The following is a 21,859-nucleotide window of genomic DNA, read 5'->3' as shown; positions in this document are numbered from 1 at the left end:
TGCCTCAGTCTCCCAAGTAGCTAGGATTACAGGCATAAGCCACCATGCCTGGCTAGTTTTTGTATTTTTAGTAGAGACAGCGTTTCGCCAGGTTGGCCAGGCTGGTCTCAAACTCCTGACCTCAGGTGATCTGCCCACCTTGGCCTCCCAAAGTCCTGGGATTACAAGTGTGAGGCACCGCACTTGGCTCAAGTCAGTCATAAATATGTAAATTTTCTAGAAGCTGAGAAAGGAACAGGCTTTTTAAATTAAGACTGCCTCAAAAATGTTACCCTTAAATTCACCTAAACGAGTTATGTCTAAACAGTTGGTTGCAACATGTAGTTCAAAACAAACCAAAAAAAAAAAAAAGTTAAACTCTCCAAATAAGACTAGGTAAATTTAAATTTCCTATATGATAAATATGAAAATGCAACAAACAATACTCACAAATTATTAGTCACCTGCTAATTTAAAATTTTATGTGTCTTATTTAAGGCTGAACACAGCATCTAAGGCAGTGATTCTCAAGAGGGGGCAATTTTGTTCCCCCAGGAGACATCTGCCAATGTCTGGAGACATTTTTTGGTTGTCACAACCAGTGTGCAGAATGGGGAACCTACTGATATTTAGTGGATAGAGGAGCCAGGGATACTGTCCCAAGCACACATACACTAACCCACAAAATACAATTTTACTAATGTAACGAGTAGCTTATATTCTTAGGAAAAGAAAATCCCCTTTCTATCTCAAAAGGCCCTAAAAAATAGATGCTGATTTTTTTTTTTTTTTTTTTTTTTTTTTGAGACAGAGTCTCAAGGGTGGAGTGCAGGGGTATGATCTCCGCTCACTGCAAACTCTGCCTTCTGGGTTCAAGCAATTTTCCTGCCTCAGTCTCCCGAGTAGTTAGGATTACAGGCATGTACCACCACACTAAGCTAATTTTGTATTTTTAGTAGAGACAGTGTTTCGCCATGTTGGCCGGGCTGATCTTGAACTCCTGACCTCAAGTGATCCTCCCACCTCGGCCTCCCAAAGTGCTAGGATTACAGGCATGAGCCACCGCCCCTGCCTGATGCTAATATTTTATACCCAAACAGATGCTCCTCTCCCAAAGAGAGGCCAGGACAGACATCACAGTGATGAATGGGGGAAAATATATCATTTGCCCACATAACTCAAAGAACAAATTAAGTTTTTCATTACTGATATAGATATAGTTCATAGCAGCCTTCAAGGAACTGTGGAACTTTGGAAATACAACTTCTGTGTAAATTCTGAACCTGTTGCTCGACAGTACTGTCCTGAAGACTAAGTCTTTAAATGCAAGTAAGTCTTTTCCTTTAAACCTGTCTTTAAGGATTGTTTTCTACCAGGTAAATTAAGGACTCGAGAGATCAAAATGCTTTGTTAAGAGTCTTCTTAGAGACAAATACTATTTTATATACAGTAAAATTAGGTTGATAAGTTTGAAACGCAAAGATTCTTCGGATCTCGCTGGTGCTGGAAAACACCTCTTACTGTGAATTGTGTCATGCTGCCATTTTCCTGCCTTTCTGCCTCCCACACAGATGAGGACCTCTCATCTCCTGGTTCTTTCCCTATTTGAAGGGCTTTAGACACCAGATCAACAAAACATACTCATCTTAGTCTCAAGCCCTAATTTTACATAGCATACACAAGCACCATAATAAAAGGTGCAAAATGATAGAGTTATAGGGGTTTCTTTTAAAAGATTCCTTAATTCCATGTCCGCCTGGTTCTTAAGATTGGCTTGGTAACACAAAAATCTTCTCATAAAAACAGAATCTTGCCTTGGCTGGCAGTTACCATTTTACAAGTGCCAAATAGTTTTTATGGGTTGTGGTGAAGGAGAATCTGGGCACATGAGCGCTACGAAAGTTTTTTTTTAATTATATATGATGTACTAAAAAGTGGTGACAAAATGTGTATTCGGCACTCAGCAGTGAACCTACCTAGATCATACTGAGCACAGTCCGAGTGATTTAATATACAAGAAGGCAGACCCTTCTAGAAATAGTTTACAGAACTATCTGCAATCGTGCTTAGACTTTTTTTAATTATCTTGTGCTACTGCTAATACACGGTTAGTCTTATCCACTTTCAACTTACAGATTGTTAAATCTTTGCACTATGAAATACTTAAGCAATTATGGAAAAACATTTTTTTCTGGAGACAGTCTCACTCTGTCGCCCAGGCTGGAGTGCAGTGGCACGATCTTGGCTCACCATAACCTCTGCCTCCCAGGTTCAAGTGATTCTCCTGTGTCACCCTCCCGAGTAGCAGCAACTACAGGTGTGCACCACCACACCTGGCTAATTATTTTGTGTTTTTAGTAGAAACAGGGTTTCACCATGTTGGTCAGACTGGTCTTTAACTCTTGGCCTCAAGTGATCCGCCTGCCTTGGCCTCAACAAAGTGCTGGGATTATAGACGTGAGCCACCGTGCCCAGCCAGAAAAACATTTTTAGTAATCAATTTTTAAACTGGATTAACACAACTTATAATGCAGTAGCTATACTTTTGTTTAATCAACATATCATTCTCCTTCATAATAAGTGATATTTCCAAACAAGATGTGTCTGAAAAATAAAAACAGAAGGAAAGAAGTCATCCCAATTCTGGAGAAGCCTCCTTTTCAGATCATCACAAACATTTCACTAAACGTCTCCCCTTGCAAGTCCTTTGGTAAATCTGATGTAACATGGATATACAGATACAAAGGAGCACTCCAGTGTCTTGCTGTTATAAAGCAACAGCAATTCTAAAATATATTCACTCAATAGTCTACAAAAACTTATTAAGCATCTATTACATGTGAACCCATAAATGGCAGATTGCACATTCTTAAATGCTGGAAAGGATCTGTGTGTTAAACTCTTCCTCAAAGACACAAGACAACATCTTTAAGCAATCACGTGTAAATCTATTCTTCTGTTCTCTTTAGTTTGTTGAGAGGCTCCACTCTCACAGAAACTTGGTCAATTAAAAAACATCAAGGAATAAACCACTTTTTCTACAATATAAAGTCCTTTTCAACAGCCTTTAAATACACCTAAAATATCCACATCATTCCTTATACCAGTTATTTCTAAGATTCTTTTCTGACACATCTTTCTTGTTGCAGTATGGTTGAATGTTTTCTGAAAGTAAACTCACTCTCCACCATTACTTCTCCCTCCCAGCCCCCAAAAATAGTAATTCATTGACTCCAAACATTATCCAAATACCTGCAGGCAGGGCAGACACTAGTACAGAAGCATGTCAATCACTATCGTCCTATACGATCATTTCCAAAATGACCTCTTTAAAGTCAATGTCAAGCAAATAATGTTCAATAGCAGGCCTATACTAAATCACCCAATAATAAAAGGTTTTTTAAAAGAAATATGACCAAACTACTTAAAAAAAAAAAAAAAAGAAACAAATCACTATGTACCTGATGCTCAAGACAAAGACAGAGGAGATTAGCCCTGAGGAGGCACACTCACTTGGAAGACAATAAAATTAACCAAAAATAATGCCTGGAAACAACCCAGGCTGTTTAGGATCTTTGCACTTGCAATACAAGTGAGACTGAATGTGGTCCCTGTCTCACACTTGGCCCAATGCCATGGGCAATGGAGGACTTTCTTTCCACACAAATATAACAGCTGGGAGGTCAGATGGTCTGCTTAAAGAAACACTTCCTAAAAGAGATTTTCATTATTAATTTTCATCCTAGAAAACCGATCACACCATGCTAAAGTGAAAAACAATTTACCTCTATAGCCTAAAAAACTATAAGCCTTATTTTCTTTTCTAGTTTTAAAACTTTATCAAGCTTCCATCTCTCCTTCTCTAGGAGACATTCTCAAAAATAAAATTCAAGCACATATATTTGTAAACAGTTTTTAATCTAAACTTATACAAACATAGAAAACTTTTAACGCAATAAAAATGAATACTTGTTCATGATCTGCTGGAGACTTTTAAAAGTAGTACTGTGTGACATTTTCTTGACTATGAAGGGGCTTGGTTCAACATAATGGTTAACGGGCTTTTCCTTTCAGAAAAGGGAAACTGTAATCTGTAACCATGTGCCATCTACATAGAAACACGACTGCATTTACCACCATCTTCATGCAAAACAGACCAGTGCCAAGACTCAGTTTCTAAGAAACCACCCTTGCTGCTAAGTAGCAACCAATAATGTTAAATCAGATCAAACTTCTGAGTTGTAGCTTTCAATTCCACTTCCAGCTCTTGGCAACCCACTCCCCTGTGCCTCAATTTCCCCAAAACACTTTATAATAGGATATTTGACAAAGCCTCACTTGTAGCAATCACAGAGCCAAAACACTGAAGGAATCTTGAGACGGCGACGCACAGTGGCTCACGCCTGTAATCCCAACACTTTGGGAGGCCAAGGTGGGTGGATCACCTCACGTCAGGAGTTTGAGACCAGCCTGACCAACACGGTGAAACCCCGTCTCTACTAAAAATACAAAATTAGCCAGGTGTGGTGGCACATGCCTGTAATCCCAGCTACTTGGGAGGCTGAGGCAGGAGAACTGCTTGAACCCGGGAGGCCGAGGTAAGCCAACATGGCGCCACTGCACTCCAGCCTGGGCAACAAGAGCGAAACTCCGTTTCAGAAAAAGAAAGAAAGAAAGAAAAGAAAAGCATTATACAAATCCAGTGTGGTGAGTTTAAAACCATTCACTGAGCTTTGTACAACTTCGATAATTTCCTTATGCTTCCATTTCCTCATTCTCAAAGAAAGTAGGTTAACTTGTCTACTAATTACTACCTCAGAGATATGGTACAGCAATGTGCTTTCAGCTTTTAGAGGGAAAGTGTTAAAAGCAGGAAGCAGTGTTAACCCACATAGCGTATTTTGCATTGCCCTGACAAAAGACCAGAAAATCTTGAACACTCTTAGAAAACTCCTTTTTTATCTGAATGTTCACAAGCTGCTAGTGGTCAACGAAGCTTGATTCATAACCCTATCTTACAATAGAAAACAATGCTAAATTCGTTCTACGAGTTTGAAAATCATGTTTAACATAAACAATCTGAGAAATCAAAGGGTTTTTTAAAAAAAAGCAAACTACAAAAGATACTATGACCAAGAAGCTTATTGAGCCAGTCATGCTTAATGACAGCTTCAGTCATCAATTCTCATGTCTCTATATTTAAAGAACACAGGCTTTGCATTCTTGCCAATAACTTTTCCTGTACTTACTTTCTAATTAAATCAAGAGTAAAGATGAAATTCAAACTGCATAAAATTTATTTTGTTTCTCTAATATTACAGCCAGAAGTAAAAATCATTCTCCACACAACTCATTAAAGAATTCAAAAGTACCACTGATTATCAACAGGCCAGAAATTATAAAGCCAAATTATATGTACCTTTTTTAAAAAGAGGGCGTTCCAGGAACAATGTTGTTTTTGTTCAGTTCTGAGAGGTTAAGTGGTTAATAAACTCTGGAAAATAAAAAATAATAATTTAGTAGGGTAGGCCTTTTTTCTGAAACTGAAGACATACTGCTCAAGTTTTGGGGAAACCTATAATTTACAAGTAGGGAAGACTGAAGGCATGATGTCATGGTTTGAGGCAGCATGCAGTACAGTCTTCAAAAGACACAAGCGGCCAGACGTGGTGGCTCATGGCCTGTAATCCCAACACTTTGGGAAGCCGAGGCGGGTGGATCACCTGAGACCAGGAGTTCGAGACCAGCCTGGCCAACATGATGAAACCCCGTCTCTACTAAAAATACAAAAACTAGGCTGGGCATGGTGGCTCATGCCTGTAATCCCAGCACTTTGGGAGGCCGAGGTGGGAGATTACGAGGTCAAGAGATTGAGACCATCCTGGCCAACATGGGGAAAACCCATCTCTACTACAAATACAAAAATTAGCTGGGCGTGATGGCATACCTGTGGTCCCAGCTACTTGGCAGGCTGGAGCAGGAGAATCGCTTGAACCTGGGAGGCGAAGGTTGCAGTGACACAGGATCGCGGCACTGCACTCCAGCCTGGCAAAAGAGCGAGACTCCGTCTCAAAGAAAATAAATAAATAATACAAAAATTAGCCAGGCATGGTGGCGCAGGCCTGTAATCCCAGCTACTTGGGAGGCTGCGGCACAAAAATGGCTTGAATGCGGGAGGCAGAGGTTGCAGCGAGCCAAGATCGCACCACTGCACTCCAGCCTGGGCCACAGAGTGAGACTCTTTTGAAAAAAAAAAAAAAAAAAAAAGACATGATTGCCTGGAAGCTGGGTGAAGAATATTTTGCAGAGACACATTTATAAGAGACAGCAGAACTTTCCTTTTCCAGTCCCAATTATTTCCTGATAAGAGTAATGTGAATATCTCATAATGTTTAGGCTTTGTTTAGTCCATTTTTTTTTTTGAGATAGAGTCTCACTCTGTCCCCCAGGATGGAGTGCAGCAGCGTGACATTGGCTCCCTGCAACCTCCGCCTCCTGGGTTCAAGCAATTCTCCTGCCTCAGACTCCTGAGTAGCTGGGGTTACAAGTGCCTGCTACCACGCCTGGTTAATTTTTTTTATTTTTATTTTTTTGGTAGAAACAGCGGGGTTTTGCCAAGTTGGCCAGGCTGGTCTCAAACACCTGACCTCTGGTGATCCACCCACCTCAGCCTCCCAAAGTGCTAGGATTACAGGCATGAGCCACCACACCCAGCCTCATAATGCTTTTTAAAAGGAAATGTACATTACATATTGTCCAATCACGTAAGACTGCTTTTCAAACCTGTGTTTTCTTTCCCTTTATACCTACCACTTTATTCATAAATGTCGTTGGCATATGCTTGGTGACCCAAATACAATTTCATGGAAAATTTTACCAAAAGGCACTGGGTACATAAATAGTAGCATATTAAATTGCAGAATATGAAAAAAGGACATTATCTCTAATAAGTCCAAATCATAATCATTTTTAGAAGTTAACTTTACATGACAGAATTTGAGTTTAATTCTCAAATTCTGCGGTCTGATTTATCTAGAGATCCCTCAACTTAAATGGTAGTCGTCAGTAGTAACACAGAATTTCTTACCTTGAGATGCTTTTATACATTCTTACAACACTAAGTGTTTTTGCTTGTTTCAGTTTCTCACTGCTACTATGGCTTAACAGGCAATAAAAAATTGCCGTTCACTGTCTAACTGATTCCAGAAATAAATCATGAGCTCTGGTTTATTTTCTGGTATTTTAACAGCTCAGGTTCTTTTCGTAGATAGTATATTATACTAACAACTTTCCAGTCTAGAGCCCAGTTGTTCTAATATCTCAGCTATTCAAAGACTGGCATGAATGGGAACTGAAAAAGGCCTCTGAGCAGCCCAAATACCTAAGACCTTCTAACATAGCCCATGCCTTTTACCAATAGGGGCCTCACCCAAGCCAAGCTTTTCTATGTTGAACAATTATTGTAAGTTTGGGTGCCTAGTTTTTGTTTTGTTTCCAAATCCCCTATCCCCTATTCTGAGAAGCAGGGTGTCTATTTTTTTTTTTTTGAGAGGGGGTCTCGCTCTGTTCCCAGACTGGAGTGCAATGGCGTGATCTCCGCTCACTGCAACCTCCGCCTCCCGGGTTCAAGCGATTCTCCCGCCTCAGCCTCCCAAGTAGCTGGGATTACAGGTGCGTGCCACCATGCCTGGCTAATTTTTTGTATTTTTAGTAGAGACGGGGTCTCACTGTGTTAGCCAGGCTGGTCTCGATCTCCTGACCTCGTGATCTGCCCACCTCAGCCTCCCAGAGTACTGGGATTACAGGCGTGAGCCACCACGCCCGGCCCAAGGTGTCTAGTTTTCTAGCCCAAAGCAGAAGTAAAAAATAAAGGCCTGGTGTGATGGCTCATGCTTGTAACCCCAGCACTTTGGGAGGCCGAGGTAGGTGGATCGCTTGAGCTCAGGTGTTTGAGACTAGCCTGGGCAACATGGCAAGACCCTGTCTCTATTAAAATAAAATTAAAAATGTAAGGGCCAGGCGCAGTGACTCATGCCTATAATCCCAGCACTTCGGGAGGCCGAGGCTGGCAAATCACGAAGTCAGGAGATCGAGACCATCTTGGCTAACACGGTGAAACCCCGTCTCTACTACAAATACAAAATAATTAGCAGGGCATGGTGGCGGGCGCCTGTAGTCTCAGCTACTTGGGAGGCTGAGGCAGGAGACTGGCATGAATCCAGGAGGCGGAGCTTGCAGTGAGCCGAGATCATGCCACTGCACTCCAGCCTGGACGACAGTGAGACTCTGTCTCAAAAACAAAAACAAAAAAAATTAAAACACACACACAAAAAGCTAAATATAAGAACGGAAAAAGGAGCTGTTAGAGTCAGACATAAAGACGATGCTAAAAAATAACCATCATCAACTTAGCAAAGGAGAGAGAGAGAGGAGAAATACAGCAGTCATTTGGATCTCAAATACTTTTACACAGTGATAGCTGAGATTCATACAAACATTCACATTTTGGCCAGGTGCGGTGGCTCATGCCTGTAATCCCAACACTTTGGGAGGCCAAGACAGAACTGCTTGAGCCTAGGAGTTCAAGGCCAGCCTAGGAAACAGAGGGAGACTCCATCTCTACAAAAAATTTTAAAATTAGCTAGGCATGATGACATGCACCTGTAGTCTCAGCTACTTGGAAGGCTGAGATGGGAGGACTGCTTGAGACCAGAAGGTTGAGGCTGCAGTGAGCCCTGAGCGCACCACTGCACTCCAGCCTAAGCAATGAAGCGAGACTCCATCTCAAAAAACCAACAAAAATTCACATTTCCATATGCAAATCTATTTTTTGAAATCCTCCAATTTCAAAAGATAATCCAAAGCCATCATGATCATTATCAATATATCTATACAGTGCACACTTACCACTGCAATTTTCCCCAGTCAAGAATGCATACTAAGCCAGGCACGGTGCTCACGCCTGTAATCCCAGCACTTTGGGAGGCCAAGAAGGGCCAATCACCTGAAGTCAGGAGTTCGAGGCTAGGCTGGCCAACATGGTGAAATCCCATCTCTACTAAAAATACAAAAATTAGGCCAGAGCGGTGACTCACGCCTGTAATCCCAACACTTTGGGAGGCCAAGGCAGGTGGATCACCTGAGGTCAGGAGTTCAAGACCAGCCTGGCTAGCATGGTGAAACAGTCTCTACTAAAAATAAAAAAAATTAGTCTGGCATGGTGGCGCATGCCTGTAATTCCAGCCACTTGGGAGGCTGAGGCTGAACAATCATTTGAACCCGGGAGGCAGAGGTTGCAGTGAATTGAGATTGGGTCACTGCACTCCAGCCTGGGTAACAGAGCAAGACTCTGCCTCAAAAATAAAATAAAATAAAAATAAAAAAATTAGCCAGGCATGGCCGGGCATGGTGGCTCACGCCTGTAACCCCAGAACTTTGGGAGGCCGAGGCGAGTGGATCACAAGGTCAGGAGATCAAAGCCATTCCTGGCTAACACGGTGAAACACCGTCTCTACTAAAAATAAAAAAATTTAAAAAAAAATAGCCGGGCATGGTGGCGGGCACCTGTAGTCCCAGCTACTCCAGAGGCCGAGGCAGGAGAATGGCGTGAACCCGGGAGGCAGAGCTTGCAATGAGTCGAGATCACGCCACTGCACTCCAGCCTGGGTGACAGAGCAAGACTCCATCTCAAAAAAAAAAAAATTAGGCATGGTGGTACGCGCCTGTAATCTCAGCTTCTCGGGAGGCTGGGGTGGGAAAATCGCTTGAACCTGGGAGGTGGAGGTTGCAGTGAGCCGAGATCACGCCACTGCACTCCAGCCTGGGCGACAGAGCAAGACTCCGTCTCAAAGGGAAAAAAAAGCAAACTAGAATGCAAGAGCGTGAATTAAATTCACTACTTTATTCATTCAACAAATAATTATTCAACACCTATTTGCAGGCACTATTCTAGGCACTGGGAAAAGGTATGCACAATAAGATACAGTCACTGTTGTCATGGAATTCACATTTGTAAACCCAATACAAATTTTTAAATAAATAACTCACAGTAGCCCTTTAGTAGTAACAACTTATTTACAACACACAGCACAGGCCGGGCGTGGTGGCTTACACCTGTAATCCTAGCACTTTGGGAGGCCGAGGCAGGCAGATCACGAGGTCAGATTGAGACCATCCTGGCTAACACAGTGAAACCACGTCTCTACTAAAAAATACAAAAAATTGGCAGGGCACGGTGGCTCACGCTTGTAATCCCAGCACTTTGGGAGGCCGAGGCGGGCGGATCACGAGGTCAGGAGATCGAGACCACGTTTGTGAAACCCCGTCTGTACTAAAAATACAAAAAAAATTAGCCGGGCGTGGTGGTGGGTGCCTGTAGTCCCAGCTACTCGGAGAGGCTGAGGCAGGAGAATGGTGTGAACCTGGGAGGCGGAGCTTGCAGTGAGCCGAGATTGAGCCACTGCACTCCAGCCTGGGCGACACAGAGAGACTCCGTCTCAAAAAAAAAAAAAAAAAAAATACAAAAAATTAGCCAGGCGTGGTGGTGGGCGCCTGTAGTCCCAGCTACTCGGGAGGCTGAGGCAGGAGAATTGCCTGAATCTGGGAGGCAGAGCTTGCAGTGAGCCGAGATTACGCCACTGCACTCCAGCCCAGGCGACAGAGTAAGACTGTCTCAAAGAAAAAAAAAAAAAAATACACAGCACCTCATAACTGAAAAAGACACATAAAAATGTAAAAGATGGCTGGGTATGGCAGCCCATGCCTATAATCCCAACACTTTGGTAGGCTAAGGTGGGAGGACAGAGCCCAGGAGTTTGAGACCAGGCTGGGCAACATACTGAGACTCTGTCCCTACAAAAAATTTTTAAAAGGTGGCCACATGTAGCCGGGCACAGTGGCTCAAGCCTGCAATCCCAGCACTTTGGGAGGCCAAGGCGGGCGGATCACGAGGTCAGGAGATCGAGACCATCCTGGCTAACATGGTGAAACCCCGTCTCTACTAAAAATACAAAAAATTAGCCGGGCATGTTGGCGGGCGCCTGTAGTCCCAGCTACTCGGGAGGCTGAGGCAGGAGAATGGCGTGAACCCGGGAGGCGGAGCTTGCAGTGAGCCGAGATCCCGCCACTGCACTCCAGCCTGGGGGACAGAGCAAGACTCTGTCTCAAAAAAAAAAAAAGTAGCCACATGTGGCTGGGCGCGGGGGCTCACGCCTATAATCCCAGCACTTTGGCAGGCCAAGACGGGTGGATCAGGAGGTCAGGAATTCAAGACAAGCCTGGCCAACATGGTGAAACCCCATCTCTACTAAAAATACAAAAATTAGCCGGGTGTGGTGGTGCGTGCCTGTAATCCCAGCTACTTGGGAGGCTGAGGCAGGAGAATCGCTTGAACCCAGGAGGCGCAGGTTGCTGTGAGCCGAGACCACGCCACTGCACTCCAGCCTGGCAACAGAGCGAGACTCTGTCTCAAAAAAAAGAAAAAAAAAAGTAGCCAGATGTGGTGGCACACGCACCTTGGTCCCAGCTACCTGGGAGGCTGAGGTGGGAGGACTGCTTGAACCCAGGAGGTGGAGGCTGCAATGAAGGGTGATTGTGCCAGTGCACTCCAGCCTAGATGACAGAGTGAGACCCTGTCTCAAAATCAAACAAACAACAACAACAAAATATGTAAAAGACCCTTTTATTGTACACTGATTTAGGATTAGGGCAAACCAGCTGTTGGGTATGATGTAAAAAAAACTCTCAAGTGGGGATCTGAGTTTGGGTTGCAACTCTGCCATACAGCAGAACAACCCTAAGCAAGTTACCTCTGTAGGCCGCACTCTTTTAATATGTAAAATGGGGTTATGCCTGTAATCCCAGCACTTTGGGAAGCTGAGGCAGAAGGATCACTTGAGGCCAGAATTTCCAGACCAGCCTGGGCAACACAGAGAGACCCCCATCTCTACAACAATTTAAAAATTAGCCAGGTGTGGTGGCATGTGCTTGTAGTCTCAACTACTTGGGAGGCTGATGTGGGAGAATTGCTTGAGCCCATGAGACTGAGGCTACAGTGAGCTATGATCGTACCACAGCACTCTAGTCTGGGGTGATGAAAAAAAAAATGGTATACCACCACAGTTTTTTTTTTTTTTTTTTTTTTTAGACAGAGTCTCGCTCTGTCACCCAGGCTGAAGTGCAGTGGCACAATCTCCACTCACTGCAACCTCCACCTCCTGGATTCAAGCAATTCTCCTGCCCCAGCCTCCTACAAAGCTGGGATTACAGGCACCCACCACCACACCTGGCTGATTTTTGTATTTTTAGTAGAGACAGTTTCGCCATGTTGGCCAAGCTAGTCTTGAACTCCTGACCTCAAGTGATCCACCTGTTGGCCTCCCAAAGTGCTGGGACTACAGGCATGAGCCACCGCACTCAGCCTACCACAATTTCATATGATTAATAAAACAGTAATCATATGATTGAGTGGATTAACTAGTAATGTAGGCGAAATGCTTGTAAACTATGACATGCCGGCCGGGTGTGGTGACTCATGCCTGTAATCCCAGCACTTTTAGAGGCTGAGGCGGGTGGATCACAAGGTCAGGAGTTCAAAATCAGCCTGGCCAACATGGTGAAACCCTATCTCTACTAAAAATACAAAAATTAGCCGGGCGTGGTGGTGCGCACCTATAATCCCAGCTACTCAGGAGGTTGAGGCAGGAGAATCACCTGAACCTGGGAGGCAGAGGTGGCAGTGAGCTGAGATCACGCCACTGCACTCCAGCCTGAGCGACAAGAGCGAAACTCCATCTCAAAAAAAAAAAGAAGATAGCCAGGCACGGTGGCTCACGCTTGTAATCCCAGAACTTTGGGAGGCCGAGGCAGGCGGATCACGAGGTCAGGAGATCGAGACCACGGTGAAACCCCGTCTCTACTAAAAATACAAAAAATTAGCCGGGCGTGGTGGCGGGCGCCTGTAGTCCCAGCTACTCGGAGAGGCTGAGGCAGGAGAATGGCGTGAACCCGGGAGGCGGAGCTTGCAGTGAGCCGAGATTGCGCCACTGCACTCCAGCCTGGGCGACAGAGCGAGACTCCGTCTCAAAAAAAAAAAAAAAAGAAGATAAAAAGTAGCAAATTATAGAAAGTCCCTCATGCAAAAGAAAGCTTATTTCACTTTTATTCTTTTTTATGTTTGGTGCTTGAATAAATTCTCAACTAAAAGGAAAATTACTATATAGAAGTAGTCACTTGCTAAACATTACAGGTTGCAAAGGTTTACTCAATGACAAACCAAAAGGAAACTTATTTGCCTAACTATATTTGACTGTCATCTAGGTAAAGGGTCATGGAGCTTTCATGAGCAGGTTGGTTCAATTGTGCAACAAGGAAAATAAGCTTCCAAGCATAATTAAGACTTATCATTACATATAAATTGTTCTTTCTGACACAGGAAAGGACTGCCCAGCATTCTGCATAAAATCACAATGGCTTCAGCAGACAATGGCCCTATTTGTGCCGGGGTGGAATCTGCAAGGGTAGAAAATTCATGCCTCAGTTAATTGTAATCTATAGAAGGCATGGACTTCAAAACAGCAAAGATAGGAGAGAATCAGACAAGATCGAGTTAGATCCTAAAGCTCATCTCTGAAGGGAGCTAATACAGTAACAACGTAAGCAGCATTACCTGCTCACTTCATCCCAAGGGATATTTCCAACATCTATTAGTGATTAGTGAGACATGCTATGTCATTACAGACTACAGGGTAGCCTCAGTTGAGGTTAAACACAAAATGGAACTTCAGACACCATCTCACTAAAAGCTCAAATCCAAAGGCAGATTTAATTTCATTGATCCAGCCTTTCAAGACTAGCCATAAGAGAAGACTACTGCTCAGGTGGAATACCAAAGAAGCTTCTGATTCAGATCACCATTTCAAAGAAAAGTAAAACAAAATTGCTCAGGAAGCAGTTCAATTCCAAACAGGAAGCTGCATTAAATACTCCCAACAGTATCAGCCACAAAAGGGATGTTAGAAAGGGCTAGGAAGCAAAGAGGACAACCAGCACCTATCTTATAAAGTTAATTGGAAGCTTAGTTAACTCATTTCCACTAAAGCAGAATGTTAGAATTCAGAAGAAATGAATTTTTTTTAGCAACAACCTGGACTATAGTTCTTTTTTTTTTTTTTCTGGATACAGAGTCTTGCTCTGTTGCCCAGGCGGGAGTGCAGTGGCACGATGTCAGGACACTGCAACCTCCGCCTCCTGGGTTCAAGCCATTCTCCTGCCTCAGCCTCCCGAGTAGCTGGGATTACAGGCACGCACCACTACACCCAGCTAATTTTTGTATTTTTAGTAGAGACAGCTTTTCACCACGTTGGCCAGGCTGGTCTCGAACTCCTAACCTCAGGTGATGCGCCTGCCTTGGCCTCCCAAAGTGATGGAATTACAGGCGTGGGCCACCGTGCCGGCAATTTTTAATAAACTTGATGACACATTATAGTAGTAATTTAGTAGCTGGCCTCCTTTAACACAAGGGTTAATAAGACAGCCCCTCCTCACACACAAACCTGTGGATCTGCTTTAAGTTTTAGCTTAATTTGACATAACAAATAAAAGTAAACTGAAAAGCTATTTCAAGGGTCCATTTAAAAGACTATTACTTAACCAGACTTTCTTTCAAATTGATCTAAGGTTCTAATGAGTAAAATTCATCCTAGCTGCTGTGGTGGGGAGAGTCAGGGGAGGGCCCCCAGTAACAAGCAGAATCAATTATCCTAAACAAAAAGCACCTAAGCATAATTTAGAGACAAAGCATGGTTCAGTGGAAAGAGCACTGACTTTGGAGCCAGACCAGCCTATGCTCTAGAATACTTGGTGCCTCAGGACTCTGAGCCAGTTATCTGGCCTCTCAGAAGCGCGTCAGTATCCTCAGCAATTATTATGACCTTTACACTGCAAAGATGTTTGTGAGTATTAGAAATACAACATAAAGGGTCTAAGAAACCCTTTTCTTTGGTTCAAGGAAAGAGCTAAATGAACTGCAACTTTTATATTATTAGGTAAATTCAACCTGACCTTTTAATTCCTTTTCTGCATAAAATAACTTTCACCCTGTAATTCTAACCTGGCACATGGTAAGAGCTCAATAGCAGCAAATATTATTATCCAGCAAATTCACTAAACCTGTCCTTACACATAAACAACTATAAAACTTACAGCGACACTCCACTTGTAAAAAATGTTAAATGGGATCAGAGAATATGCTGACTAAAACCAACCCACTCACTGAGCAACCAGTTCTGTAGCTACATCAAGCACAGGGGCAAGGCCGGGCACAGTGGCTCAAGCCTGTAATCCTGGCACTTTGCGAAGCTGAGGCGGGCGGATTGCCTGAGCTCAGGAGTTCGGGACCAGCCTAGGCAACATGGCAAAATCCCATCTCTACTAAAAATACAAAAAATTAGCTGGGCGTGGTGGTGCTCACTTGCAGTCTCAGCTCCTCAGGAGGCTAAGGCAGGAGAACTGCTTGAACCCAGGAGGTGGAGGTTGCAGTGAGCCGAGATCACACCACTGCACTCCAGCCTGAGCAACAGAGCAAGACTGTCTCCAAAAAAAAAAAAAAGCGGAGGCAATCTAATGAAGGTTTAACCCTCAGCAATCATTTTCATTCAGGGGAAAAGACCCCAATGTACTTAAATAGATTTTCTTAGCCTTTATTGTCTGGGAGACATGACACACAATTTCTATCATAATAAAATGGCCAGTTTTGCTTCCATTACTGTTATAAACCCACATTGTCATCACACTTCTTTTCCAAATTAGATTCCAGATTAAACAGATGCCAGATGGGTTACAGATTTGATATTTAGAAGACTAATTTTTAATCGAAAGCAAACACTTTCTCAAATAGATTTTTCCACTTTTGCTTCCAGTAACTATGCTTTGAGGGAGCTCCCTGAATCTACTTCTTTAACAAATAAACACATGTAATCCCAGAAAATATACAGCAATTAACAGCCTGCAGAGATTTTTCTCTACTTCCATTTATCTGGTGACATAAATCACTGTTACATTAACCTTATTCACTAGTATGGGAATGTAAACACTTAAAAAATAAATTAAGCTATTTGCAGTAATTCCCATTTTACCACTTTAAAAATATTACTTTTCTCTGCAGTAAGGTTTTCTAGTTCAGAGCATTAAGCTGTCAACAAGACAGATATCCAAGCCCATCCATCCAGTGGCATTTGATAAGATCAACATAGCTATATATTTATAATCCTATTATCTCCTTAGCAGGTGAGAACAATGGATTTGGCCAACATTATTCAAGCTTCATAATACTGTATGGTAAAATGTTCATGATAAAGAGCAGACGGTATGCCGGGTGCAGTGGCTCACGCCTGTAATCCCAGCACTTCGGGAGGCCAAGGCGGGTGGATCACAAGGTCAGGAGATCGAGACCATCCTAGCTAACACGGTGAAACCCCATCTCTACTAAAAACACAAAAAAATTAGCCGGGCGTGGTGGCGGGCACCTGTAGTCCCAGCTACTCAGGAGGCTGAGGCAGGAGAATGGCATGAACCCAGGAGGTGGAGCTTGCAGTGAGCCGAGATCGCACCACTGCACTCCAGCCTGGGCAACAGAACCAGACTCCGTCTCAAACAAAAAAAAAGCAGATGGTATTCAGCACCATGAAACAGGGCGGCAAAAATAGAAAGTAGACGGTATCTAAAGAGATGTACAATAAAACTTCATAAACTTTGTTATATGTTTGAAATTTTTCATAATAAAATGATGGGGGTAAATAACCATAGCAACTAACATGTCCTCTCATAGTTCAACCGATAACTGGCAATTTATATTTTTTGGAACAGCACAAATGATATACAGCCTTGACTCTGGTGAAGTTTTATTTAAAGAAAAGCTCATGTAGAAAATTACACGAGAAGCATTTCAACTACAAATGTCTCCATCACCAAAAGTCAATGTAAAATAACCTGTTATAGGTCTAGTGTGAAACAAATCGGTCATAAAATTCTCTAAACATTTTTGAAAGCTCTAAAATCCCATTCTGAGAGAAAAGCAACTCCAAAGCTCTTATTTGAGAGGGGAGGAATTTATGTTTCCTCAAATTGAACAATTCTGCGTCACTAGGTATGACATCAAATAAGATGATCCAATTTAGAGGCTCATGAAAACAAGGCCTCTGCCTATAATCCCAGCTACTAAGGAGGCTGAGGTGGGAGGATCACTTGAGCTCAGGAGTTCAAGACCATCCTGGGCAATAAACTCTGAATTGGCTTGTGGAATCCCACAAAGAGATACCTTTTTCATGAAAATTTCATCTTTATACTGAATTACACTCTTACTCAATCCAGTAAAAAGGCTCAAAGAAAGTTGCCCCACAGGGCCGGGCGCGGTGGCTCACGCCTGTAATCCCAGCACTTTGGGAGGCCGAGGCAGGCGGATCATGAGGTCAGGAGATCGAGACCGTCCTGGCTAACACGGTGAAATACCGTCTCTACTAAAAATAAAAAAAATTGGCCGGGCAAGGTGGCGGGCGCCTGTAGTCCCAGCTACTCAGGAGGTTGAGGCAGGAGAATGGCTTGAACCCCGGGGGGTGGAGCCTGCAGCGAGCCAAGATCGCGCCACTGCACTCCAGCCTGGGCGACAGCGAGACTGTCTCAAAAAAAAAAAAAAAAAAAAAAGAAAGTTGCCCCACAAACTGAGACTACCTTGTGGTATTGGGGAGAGAGAATGGATGAAGCAGCATCCATTTTGATAACACCCAGAATGATATTAATGATCTGGACTTTAGAATGGGTGTGGAGGAGAGTTCCATGAGTCATGGCCATTTCTAAACTTAAAACACAGTAAATCCTCTCTTAATGTAAGGGATAGGTTCTCGGAAACTGAGACTTCGACTAACACACGCTAATTGATACAAACAAGAGTTAGGTTCTAGGGCTTATTTCTCATCAGAAAAATATCACCAAACTTCTAAATAAAGACCAAACACTTCTAATATTAAACACTGAAATTAAATGTGAAGTATACATGCCTTTTTTTTTTTTTTTTTTTTTTGAGAAGTACTTTCGCTCTTGCTGCCCAGGCTGGAGTGCAATGGCACGATAACCGCTCACTGCAACCTCCGCTTCCCGGGTTCAAGTGACTCTCCTGCCTCAGCCTCCCGAGTAGCTGGGATTATAGGTGCCTGCCACCAAGCCTGGCTAATTTTTTTTATTTTTAGTAGAGATGGGGTTTCGCCATGCTGGCCAGGCTGGTCTCCAACTCCTGACCTCACATGATCAGCCCGCCTCGGCCTCCAAAAGTGCTGGGATTACAGGCGTGGGGTTGCAGTAAACCGAGATTGCACCATTACACTGCAGCCTGGGCAACAAGAGCGAAACTCCAACTCAAAAAAAAAAAAAAAATTTTACCACTTATTCCAGTTCAGGGTTGGGGTGGCTGGAGCCTATCTCAGCAGCTCAGGGTGCAAGGCCGGAACCAGCCCTGGATAGGACATCCACTGCAGAAAGCACTCACACATACACACACTGCTCCACATGCCAGTGGACCTCACGTGCACAGCTTTGGGATGTGGGAGGAAATCAAGAGTACCCAGAGAAAACCCATGCAGGGATAGGGAGAAGGTGCAAACTCCACAGACAGTTTTTTTTCTCATCAACATTATCTTGAAACAACTGCTGTAATCTGTATATACATGGGCTTTCTGGCTGAAACATAAAAGAGAGCAACTTATTCTGAAGAAACTATATTTACAGTAACAATTCTGAGTGCTTAAAAGTTTTACGTTAAGCTTAATGGGAAGCACTACACATTTTTAAAAATGTGTTGTGTCCTTTCCCAGATACTAAATGGGTGTTTCTTTCCTAAATCAATTTTAAGAGGTGTATCTTTCCCCATCTTCCAGGTAGTCATAACTAAAACATAACATGTCATAACATGTAACATTTCCACTGTACCTGATCAAGCTCAAAAGTAAACCTACAAAACTCAAATAACAGACCCAAAAGCTGAAAACTATTCACGACTAGAAATTTGAAAGTTATGCAACAATGACAAACATTTATAATATTTATAATATTCCTGTCAACTTCCATTGTAAGAGAGATCTTTTAGACACAAGAACGAAAAACGTGAACACTTATGCTGTGATTTCATACTATTCACAAAAATTAAGGTTTCATTCATATTTGCTAAATTTGTTATTTGGAAATAGAGCAGATGGGGGCTTTTTGGAAAACAATTCTATGATAGAAGACTATCTTTTGCTTAATTCTTAACCTAAGGTAACAGCAGTATCTTTACACAACTACTGTAAAGAAACTTAAGTTTTAATTATGAATTATTAACTGTAGTTTAACTGTGACACAAAGTTATCTCTATTAAAGTGGGTTAAAAGGCAGGTCTCTGCCAAAACAGGATTAGGGATATCTGTATTTGTTTGCTTTTCAATTACAGTCATTAACAGCTCAAGAATTTTTGCTTTTGTACACAACAAAGCAGCAAGGTTGTATTTTGATTTTGAGGAGCTGAAGGCATTGGATCAAGAGTTAATTTTCTTCTTCTTTTCTGCTGTACAGAAATCACGTATAAACAGAGAAGGGAAGCCCAACAAACAAAAATGAGAACTATTATTCTACTAAAAGTAAATTTTGTGACATTAATCTGGGGCAATCTGGTAAAAGTCAAAATCGCTAATGTTGTGACACAATGTTTAAGATTTGTTTCAAAATAATCTAGTTTGTGTGGGGGGATACAACATGAAACAAAACCGACCTTGGCTATGAGTTAATAATTGTCAAAGCTAAGTGAGTGACTAACACATGGGGTTCTCCATACTATTCGAGTTTTGCATGTTTTCCAGAATAAAAAGTTTTTTTAAATGGTATTTAAAATACCATTTCCCTATTGCAATATGCCATTGTGATATGGCAGTATTAGACATGCTTTATACCGCTCGGATAGTTGTTTGCTTATGTGTTTTGTTTTTGTTTTTTTTTTTTGGAGACAGTCTCTCTCTGTCGCCCAGGGAACCTCCACCTCCCGGGTTCAAGCGATTCTCCTGCCTCAGCCTCAGGAGTAGCTGGGACTGCAGGCGCCCGCCACCACACCCGGCTCAAGAGATAGTCTCCACCTCCTGACCTCGTGATCCACCCACCTCGGCCTCTCAAAAGTGCTGGGATTACAGGCATGAGCCACCACGCCTAACCTGCTTATGGAGGCCTAGACGGGTGGATCACGAGGTTAGGAGTTCGAGATCAGTCTGGCCAACATGGCAAAACCCCGTCTGTATGAAAACTACAAAAATTAACACGGCGCGGTGGCGGGCGTCTGTAATCCCAGCTACTCGGGAGGCTGAGACAGGAGAATCGCTTGAACCTGGGTGGCAGAGGTTGAAACGAGCCGAAATCGCGCCACTGCACTCCAGCCTGGGCGACAGCGTGAGACTGTCTCAAAAAAAAAAAACTCAGAGAAACATTTTAAATTAGAAACAATGGTTAAGACTGTCAGAAAATTCTAGGAAAATGTCAAAAACAAGGAGACCACTTTGCCGCATGTGTGTTAAGAGATGGGTATAAATCAAAATAGTTTCAGTTCACTAAGGAAATTTAATGCCCAAAACAATCCTAAGATACAGGAGGATCACTCAAGTAAATACACACTCCTTACTCATATAAAATTTAACACCCATAAGTTGCATTTCCTTAGAGTACACCTATAAAACTAAGAACAGAATTTTTAAAAACCCAGTATGTTTTAATAAAGTTGCTGTTCTAAAAATCCCACCTGTCACCAGGATAACCGAAACTGCTCCCTCTACACTCCAACTGTATTTTTAGTTTTTACCTCAACAAGTAGCAATGTAATTTACATTTGGTAAGCACGGATTCCTGAAAGGCCAAAATCAACCGGGAACCTGATTTAACTCCACCACGCTCTTAACAATGAAAGCTACAAGCAGAAGAGAAGTGTGACCTTAAAAACTTCCACACAGCCGAAGAACAGTGGCAGAACAGACTGAAGCACGTATCTTCGCGGAACAGAAGAAAACTTCCACACAAGCAATACTGCAACACGGAGGCGGGGCAAGGACTTAAAAGAAAAGTCAGCCAACAGGGAGTGAGGAATATAAGCAAAGCTTCCGTGAAAAAAAAAACTTATCGAGGTGTAGAGCAAGACAAAACAGACAATTTTTTCCACCTCCGTACACCCCCCTTCAGAGCCTGACACACAGCAAGTGCTCCAGATAGGTTTGCTCAACTCAAGGGAAGCTTCTGCCAGTAACTTTCCCAGAAATGGAATGACAAGAAGAAGCTGGATGATGGCGGGGCGGGGGGAAATGGACAGGTTGCTCATCCTGCGGGAGATGGTGAATATCCTACAGTTACCTAAGCGGAGATGGAAAGAAACAGCATCCATCGTTTACAGACTGTCAACTACAGTGTCCCAATTAAGCGTACGCCCCTTTCAGATGTTAACAACTCAAAACAATGCCCTGGCTCTGGACAGGGGCACGCGGAACACTGCAGCCTCTAAGAAACACAAACGGATAGGTAGGTCAACTTCTATCCACTCTGCCCATTAAATTATACCTTCATATCACGCTAATAAATTATGCAGACGGCTTATTGGGACACGCTGTGGGTCTGGCACTCTGATAAGCGCTTTACACGCCCCATTTCATTGAACCCTAACAGCCTTAAGAGGCAGGGATGGTATCAGCAGCCCCTTTTCCAACCAAGACACAAAGAGTTTTTAAGTGTCTTGCCTAATGGGGCAGAGCCGGTTTTGGCACCCGTTTTGGACACCTGGGCCGTGCTCTTAACCACTAAACTACAGACCTGGGCCGGCGACACTGAGAGG

The 21,859-nt window shown here is 43.0% G+C and overlaps 1 protein-coding gene across 9 annotated transcripts in view; it reads right to left on the bottom strand.

Moving 5' to 3' along the window:
• STAU1 (staufen double-stranded RNA binding protein 1) overlaps positions 1-21,859 on the bottom strand; it is a 78,533-nt gene that overhangs the window by 55,936 nt on the left and 738 nt on the right. For 4 of the 9 annotated variants that reach the window (XM_004090085.2, XM_030826401.1, XM_003252913.3 and 1 more), the window contains exon 2: positions 5,399-5,473. The exons of 4 other annotated variants lie outside the window; for them this stretch is intronic. The gene's annotated coding sequence lies outside the window, so the exon portion shown is untranslated. Of the gene's footprint in view, positions 1-5,398; positions 5,478-21,859 lie in introns of those variants that run through there. One more of the 9 variants, XM_030826404.1, reaches the window with a different exon arrangement.

The sequence above is a fragment of the Nomascus leucogenys genome, chromosome 13 (assembly GCF_006542625.1).
Source record: "Nomascus leucogenys isolate Asia chromosome 13, Asia_NLE_v1, whole genome shotgun sequence".
NCBI classification, from domain to species: Eukaryota; Metazoa; Chordata; class Mammalia; order Primates; family Hylobatidae; genus Nomascus; species Nomascus leucogenys.
Note: the sequence above shows the minus strand (reverse complement) of the source record. Positions and strands in the feature narration are given on the sequence as shown.